Raw genomic sequence first — 9,092 nt, 5'->3', positions numbered from 1 at the left:
CCCCCTGAGTTTATAGACGAAGAAACTGAGGGGAGGTGATATTATTTGCCCAAGGTTACGCAGTAAGGATTAGAGGTGAGATTTGAATCCAGGTCTTCCTGGATTCTCTACAGACAGAGGCAGACTGGAGATGATGGAAGGCTTTCAATGCCAAGATGAAGAATTTCATCCCAGGGGAATTAAGAAGCTATTGAAAGTTTTTGAGTTGAGATGCAAACATGATCAGGCATGTACTTTAGGAAATTCATTGAGGCAGATTGTAGCAGATGGATTGGAGGAGGGAAAACACTGAAACAGAGACAGCCATTAAGAATTTATTACATAAGAAATAATTACCCAAACCACTAGTAATAAGAGAAATGCAAATCAAAACAACTTTGAAGTTTCACCTTATTCTCTATAAACTGGCAAAGATGACAAAAAATGGGAATAGGTCATGTTAAAGGGGATATGGAAAGATAAGCACACTGGTAAATTGTTGGTGGAGCTGTAATTGGTACAACCATTTTGAAAAGCAATTTAGAACTATACAAATAAAGTGAATAACTTATTCATATCTTTGGACACAGAGAATTTGTTACTAGAATTATCACAAGGAGGTCACAAGAAAAAATCATAAACACCAAAATATTTATAGCAGCACTTTTTGTGATAAAAATGGAAACATGGCCGATTTCCATTAGTCAGTCAATAAACATTAAGCACCTAGTATGTGTCAGGCACTGTGCCAAGTGCTGACAACTTAAAAAAGAGAAAACTAAAAGTCCCTGAATTCAAGGAGCTCACATTTTAATAGATTGCTGGATCAGTGGAGAACTGATGAACAAACTGTAGTACATGGGAGTAATGAAATATTACTGTGCTGTGAGAAATGCTGAATATGATGACTACAAAGAAGCATGAAAAAAAATTGCCATGACCTTATGTAAGGTGAATTAAGAAAAGCCAAGGGAGGAAAAAAGAGACACAATAACAACAACGTAAATAGAAAGAATAACAACCATGACACAATCCATCTTGAGGACTGCAAAATTACAAAGTATAGACAGGTTCCAAAGAAGAAAAATGAGAAGAAACCCCTCTCACCTTCCATTCTTTTGCTGAAGTGGGAGGTCCAATGGGTATCGTGTTTTACAAATATCCTCAGACCTTTTTATTGTCTTGATCGGTTTTGATGATTTTGTTCACTTCTATTCTTTAAAAATATTCTTTGTTATATGGCAGAGCTCACTGGGAGGGGGAAAGATCTTGAAAGAAATTTTGGCGATTTAAAAAAAGACATCAATTTTAAAAAATTTTAAGTGAATGTTACACAATTGCAAAACAACAAATACGGCCTCAAACAAGAGATGTGAGAAAATATTCCCTCCTTCACTCTTTTGTAGAGATGAGAGACATACGGTATATATTTTCAGACTTTTTAAAACATATTGATCAGTCCTATTGAGTGTTTTCTTTTTTCTTTGAAAAAGATTACTTGTTCCATGGGTTGGAGAAAGAGAGTGCTACCTGAAGAAATTTTGGAGATGTAAAAAGTAAGAAGGAGAAAAAGAAGGGAATACGTATTTATTAAGTGCTTGCCCTGTACCTGGTACTGCGCTAAGCCTTTACAAATAGCATCTCATGTGATCCTCACAACAACCCTTGATTTAGGTGCTATTATTATTCCTAGTTTGCAGGGGAAAAAACTAAAGCACAAAGCAGTTAAGTGACCTACCCAGGCTTGCTAGCAAATTTGTTTTAACCCTTATCTTCCATCTTAGAATCAATGTGGTGTATTGGTTCCAAGGCCAAAGAATAGGAAGGAGTAGGCAATGGGAGTTGAGACATATAGCTAAGAAGTGTCTGAGGACAGATTTGAACCTAGGACCTCCCATCTCCAGGTCTGGCTCTTAATCCACTGAGCCACCTGGTTGCCCCTTCACTTGTAAGTTTTTGAGTCAAGAATAGAATTCAAGTCTTCCTAACTCCAAATCAGGAAGAGATGAGTAGAGAAAAGGAAAAGTCAAAAAATAACCCCCAAAATTCTCCTTATTACATTCTATTTTGCATCATAGGTATGTCTAGGAGAATGCTAGGTATGGGGCACACTCTACAATTCCAATTACTTCTACTGGGCGTTGGGACATCTACTACTAATCTGATTAGGATCTAAGGCAATCAAACTAGAAACAAGCCACATGAGCTAGCGTAACCAGGGTAAAGCCAAGATGGTAGAGCAATAAAAAGATGTATATTCTATATCACACCTACAACTCCTCTACCCAGATCTTGAAATACATAAGACTGAATCTTAATTGGGATATCCAAGAAAAGTTATAAGAAGTCATTTTTCCAGCCCAGGTAGAATAAGACAAAGAAAGAGGTCTGTGAACACGAGGCACAATGTTAGCCAGGAAGACCACATTAGGAGCTTTCTAGCACAGAAAAAGGCTATGTATCAAGGCAAGAAGAGATCTCAAACCACCATAGAGAGGATCAACTTATGCAGAATGCAGAGACAAAAGCCAGCTTGGAGATCTAGCACTTACTACCCGGTTCCAGATCACAGATCCATGTCAGAATGAGGAAGGGATCTATGCCTAGGGGTCATATTCTAGCATAAGGAACAGTTTCAGGTCCCAGACTGAGTACAAAAAAAGGAACAAGTTCAGGAGCAGAGTGGAATATCATTTCTAGCCCCAAACCCAGTCTGAGTAGACTACAGAAGAATAAAATAGGAAAGGATCCAAGAACAAAGAAGATCATGTAGTTCTAGGATAATGAACAAACAGAACTTTCCCACTGGTTAATAGAGGCTGAGTCAAGAAGTCATCTACTGGGAACTTCAAAGAAGGTAAGTCCATAAGTATGTTGCTCAGATCCAAATTAAGGCCAGACACTTGCAGAGCTCAGATCATGAGGACAATGGTCAGACTTTGACTAGGATCACACCACTTTGAGAACACAAAAAAGTTTTCAGGTCCCCAGGCTGGGCTGTCACTGGGATCCTGAAATAACAGAACACTCAATACCCCTAAGAAAACAGTAACAGGACCAACAAGTATACAAACTCAGCCCAGACTCCCTTGAGAAGTACACAGAACATAGCCAGAATATAAAGTGTGAAATCAGTAAGTAAGCTGGAAGAATGAACAAATAAAAAAAGAATTCCACCATAAAAAGCTATTATGTTGGCAGGGATGCTCAAGATAGAAACCCAGAAGAAGAGAATGACTTCAAAACATCTATGGAAAAAAAAACCTCAAGGTAAAATACAGCTTATATGTGAATTTAACTAGAATTCCTAAAAGAAATGATGCAAAGGTTTAAAAATAGTTTTAAATGTTTTTATAAGTGAAATGAAAGTAGTAGAGGAAAAAGTTGAAAAAGAAATGAAAGTTATTTTTTTAAGAATAGGAAAGGGAATCAACAGTTTGGCAAAAGAGTTACAGAACTTTTACCCAAGGAACAAACTTCTTAAAAATTAGAATGTGTGAAGTAAAAGATGATGAATCCATGTGACAAGAAGAAATATTAAAGTCAAAAGTCTGAAAAAATAGATGTAAACTATTTCACAGAAGAAGCAAGTAACTGGAAAATAGATCAAGAAGAAAAAAGTTAAGAAACACTGGATTTTCTGAAAGCAGTGACCAAAAAAAAAAGAACCTAGCTATGATATTTCAAGAAGTCATAAAATAACTGGTCAGATTTGTTAGAAACCAAAGGAAAAAGTAGAAATAGAAAGTATCCAGTAGTCATATTCTGGAAGAAACCACAAAATGAAAACCCCCATGAATATTATAGTCAAAATATAGAGCTTCCAGGCCAAAGTTAAATAAAATATACTAGATGTCAAATCAAAATACTACAAGCAAATAGAAATAAAGAATTAAAGTACTGAGGAGTCATAATAAGGACCACACAAAATTTGTCAACCACTATAAAAAGGATCATAGAATTTGGAAAACAAAATTCTAGAAGACAAAGAATAGGTTTGCAACTAAAAATAACTTATCTAACAAAACTAAGATTAATTCTATAGAGGGGAAATGAATTTTTAATAAAATAGAGGACTTCGAAGTATTCCTGATGGATGAAAAGGCCAAAACTGAATTGAAACTTTGAAATGCAAACATAAATCAAGAAGAACATAAGAAGGTAAATATAAGCAATCATAAGGGACAGATAAACTGTTAACATTCTAATATAAGAAGATAATACATGTCCCCCCTGAAGACTACTATCATGAACGGTCCTAGAGAGAGTTGAATTAGACAAAGGTAGTGAGAGTTTTGATGATTTTAAGAGAAGAACGGAAAGGGGGGAAAAGAGAAATGCACTGGGGGGGGGGGGAGGGAGAGAAGAAGAAAAATGGGGGAAATTATATCATATGTTCATGGTACACAAGTCCATACAAACAAGGAAGAAGGAATGAGGAGCCTGAAACATCTGAACCTCATTCTCATTTGAACTAGTCAAGGGAGGAAATACTACACAGAGGGAAAGAGAGACTGAGACAGAGAGATATTTGAGGATAGAAATTCATTTTGTTCAATAGGGAAGCAGGAGGGAAAGAGATGAAAGGAAAAGGAGGAATAAAAGGGAAAATAAATTAAGGCAGGGATTGGTACTAAACAAGAGAAATTCAACTAAGGAGAGTGAAGTTTAAAGAAGGGTTCAAAAGAAAAGAAAGAAAAGATAAGAATTTGTTATTGGGCCCTAGTAAGAGAAAGACAAGAAGTCACAAGAGCAGAACTCTGATCAATACAATAATCAAGCATGATTCCAGAGAATTCATAATGAAACATGCCATTCATCTTCTAAGAGAGAGATAATGGACTCAAAATGTAGGGACATATTGGGGGAGAGTGGGATGAGGGGGGTATCAGAATATCTCCAACATGGGAATTTGTTTTTTTGACTATACAGGTTTTTAACAAGGGTTTACTTTTGGGGGATTTTTTTCTTTCTTAATGGGAGGGGAGGAGACAGATTTTCATTGACTGAAAAACTAAAATTTGATTTAAAAAAAAAGAAAAATGAAAGAGGAAATACATAGTTTGGCAGAATGAAGAATGACAAGAATATCAAAATGGAAGAGTGGACTGACTCCATGGGAGACCTAAAAACAAGTGAAATAAATGTAACTGGGGAAAGAAAAATAAATCATGCTTATTTAATCCAAGGAACTAATCATTTGCATAGATTCCCCATCACCTAAGGCATAAAAGTCCAGCTGGGATTTTTCAGGCTTAAGGAATTTACTACTGACATTCTGACCATGGCTAATGAAGGACTGATGGGAACTTCATACAAAAGAACCAATGCTGTATCTTTATTGAATATTCTTTCCATATTATTGTTTAGTAATTTCCTTTTGCTAAAGGTCATATGGTCTCTGAGGATCTCATCTCATTCTACTCCTGAGCCTGAATCACAAGAATTAGTCAGATCTGGTCCAGAATAGAAAAGAAAAGGGAAGAGGAAGACCAATGGTGATGAGTGCCCAGATATTGCAGGGTGATATCCTTTGAGCCTCACCTATGCTTTATTGTCTATACTTTTATGGACACAGCTTCCTTCTTCCTCCCCTTAGATGATAAGTCCTCTGAAGTCAGAGGCTACCTTGTTTTTCATGTCTTCCACACAAAGCAATTCAATCTTTGCGAAATTGAGTTGAAACATTGGAGAGGTAGGTAAGTCAATGGAGGATGTGATGGTATCAGTGGAGGAAGAGATTCCATCAGTGTGGCAGGAGGGATGATGTCAACAGAGGAGTTTAAAGTAAGCTTAGCTAAGTAGAAGCTCCACTGTGTTGACCATACAGTGCTTTTTCCCCCCTCTATGGCCAGAAAGAAAAGGGCAAGACCAGTCCAGAGTCAACCTTCTAACAGAAGCTGGAGTAGGTCCTGGCCACAGGCAAGCAGGAAGAGAGAATCCATTCCTGAGTTGTTGCCTCTGAAAAGCTCCAGCAGTCCGTGTCTCTGAGCCTGACAGGTGGCAGGTCCTCCCTCTGCCGTTCTCAGTGAATAATGGACAGTCGTTCTGCTGCCGGGCATAATTACAGTCATCACACTTTACAATATTTGGACAGTAACTGGCTCCAAATGAAGCCTGGAATTCGTGAGCTTGTCAGCCTGCGGGAGTGGGTGTCTAACAGGACAGCCCTGATGGGCCCTGTCAGAATGCATCCTGGTTGTTTTCCTTTGGTTCATTTCTGCCGAACCATAGAAATCTCCTCCCAAGGTCATCCCATCCATCCCCCTGACTCTAGGCAAGATAACAGCCCTAAGACAGAAAGATTCAGGTTCTGGAAGCTGTTTGCTAGCCATGCTCAGTTCATGATTCGGGGAGGGCACTAGTACCTACAGAATCAAACAAAGGACTTCCATTCCATTTCATTCAATTCCATAACTCAACTCTTGACAGCCAAAGCTGACTCTCTACTCACAAAACTCCTCCTCTCTCATGTCTACACTTTGCTGGACCTGCTCCTTGCTGAGAGCAGTTCAGTAGAATTAATTAACACATACACCTAGTCATAAGATCATAGAACTGGAACTGTAAGCACCTCCAAGATCATTTAGTCACATCCTCTCATTTTACAGAAGAAGAAACTGAGTCCCAAATCTTATGGTAAAAACTGGGGTTAACTTATAGGTTGACATAAGTGAGGTTAAGTGACTTGCCAGGATCACACAGGTCATGAGTGACAGAAAAGAGATTTGAACTCAGGTCTTCCGAATCCAAATCCCAGCATGCTTTTTGTGCAGTACTTCACCTCCATCAAGAGGAGAGCAATATTTTGTTCATGTTTCCTTTGGGACCAAAGCCTGATCATTATAATTATACAATGATGGGATCCAGGAGTTTGTTAGTGCTATCCTTTCTACTTACATTGTTGTAGTCATTAGGTATATTCCTTCCCTGGCTTTGCTTATTTCACTCTCCTTCAATTCATAGAAGTCTTCCCATGTTTCAAGCTAAAGGAATAAGTTAGGGATAGTCTGATTTCTAGGGTTAGTTGAAAGATTTTGAGATAATCCTTGGGAGAGGATTCTAGGTAAGGAAGGAATTGTGGGAGTCCGAACTGAAAATTACTGATTTCACTTCCTTCTTGGATTCTGACCAAGCTGGAAGAAGGTTTTGACTCTCTGACTGAATTCCCATCAAGCTGAAGGAGGGTTTTTACTCTAGGAGATTCTCCCTGGATAGTCAGGATTTCATGGAGAAATATTTAACATCTAAGTAGAGGATTTACTTGTAGGAAACCAATTTCCTTGAGTCCAGTCTTCATCTACTAGAATTCCTCTTGAGCTAATGTAATCCAAAGGTTTCCCTCTGTAACTTTGGGTTACTTCGTGCAGCAGCCAAACCCAAGCTTTTCCCCTTTCTTTTCTAATCGCTAATGGGAAGATTAGGATAAGTCAGATAGCATGGGGAAGGGTTTTAGGTAGCACAGGGAGGTATAGGCAGGGCCCAGAGAAGAAACAGAAGGCTCCCTTTAAGCAGGGAACTTAGAAAGTGGGTGGAGTTAGTTTGAAGAGTGCTAGGGTCCTGCCTACCAGATTCCCTTACTCCCTTTATAAATAAACTTTGTGTTTCCATAAGCCAAGGGTTTTGTGCTTAACTGGTCCTGGGAAGTTCCTAGGTGGATTGTAACATCTAACATCCCTCTAGGACAATTCACCATTACAAAGCTTTGTTTTTGATAGGTTGAGTTTAGATGCTACTGGAACATCCAGGTAACATCCTGTAGATAGAGCCAAAGTTCTATAGGTGAGGAGACAAGTCAGGGGTATAGTCATAGATTTGGAGGCCATTTGCAAAGAAGCAATGTCAAGAGAGTAAATGAGATTACCAAGGAGGAGAAGGAAGGAAAACAAGATGACTAAGGACCGAAGCTTAAGAAACAGTCACTTAAGAAGGCAGGAGAATGAGAGACCAGAGGAAGAATGACTAGAGAAATGGATGGAAAACCAAGATCATGTGACGTCTCAGAGGCCAAGGTAGGAGATAGCGTCCAGTACACGGGTTGGTCAACAGTGACAAATGAAGCAAATGGTCAAGGAGAACAGGAATTGGTTATAGGGAGGTCTTTATTGGCTTCAAAGAGGACAGTTTTAGGACTAAAGGCAGGTCACAAAGGGTTGTCCTCAATGAGAGGGTGGTGAAGAAGTGGAAGAATCAACTATAGAGATCTTTCTCTAGAAGTGTGGTCATGAAATGAAGGCCAGACAAGAACCGCATAGGTCAAACAAAGGTCTTTTATTTTCCATTGGGAAGACTTGAATACATAGGCAAGCAGATAACGGGAAGGAGTCAGGGAAGAAACAGATTAAACATGCACAAAAAATAGAGAATGAATAAATGCAGGGGCAAAGTCGAAGAGGAGGCAATGGGATCAAAAACTCAGGTTCAAACCCCAGGGAATTGACCTCTGATGAAGGTAGATCCCTTTTTCATGCTCTTCAGCTAATTAGACCCCCTCACTGCATTAACCCAGGGACAATGACTTAAAGTTCAGATTTGGGCTCACATCTGGAGTTTCCACAAAAGAAGGAGATAGTCAATGTCCAATAAAAGTCAAATACAAAACAGAAATTTAGTATTCTATACAAAAGAAATACTAAGATACAAAAGACTCCCACAACTGCAATGTTTCCAAAATATCTTAATATGTAATTCAATGTAGGTTATAATGACAATCTCCTGGGATTCTGATTTTTAAACTTTACCAGAACAGAAAGCAGTTAGTGGGACTCCCTGATAGACATGGCTACATTTCATCTTGGCTTAGTCAGCTTAGATAAAAAAAAAAAAAAAAAACTCAAGAGTGGCAGGTAGAGAGCCAGGCCTGGGGATAGGAGGTAATAGGTTCAAATCCAAACTCAGACACTTCCTATCTGTGTGACTTTGGCCAAGTCACAAACCCAATTGCCTAGCCCTTACCACTCTTCTTCCATAGAATTGTTACTCAATATAAATTCTAAGACAGAAGGTAAGGGTTTAAAAACATATAACTCAAAACCTGAATACCTCTCAAAATCACAAGATCACCTTCAGGTCTGGAAATATCTACCTCTAAAACAATGTTTGATAACCTACTC

This window comes from Gracilinanus agilis, chromosome 3 (genome assembly GCF_016433145.1).
Source record: "Gracilinanus agilis isolate LMUSP501 chromosome 3, AgileGrace, whole genome shotgun sequence".
Classification (NCBI taxonomy): Eukaryota; Metazoa; Chordata; class Mammalia; order Didelphimorphia; family Didelphidae; genus Gracilinanus; species Gracilinanus agilis.
The sequence above is the reverse complement of the archived record's forward strand: the minus strand, read 5'-3'. Positions refer to the sequence as shown.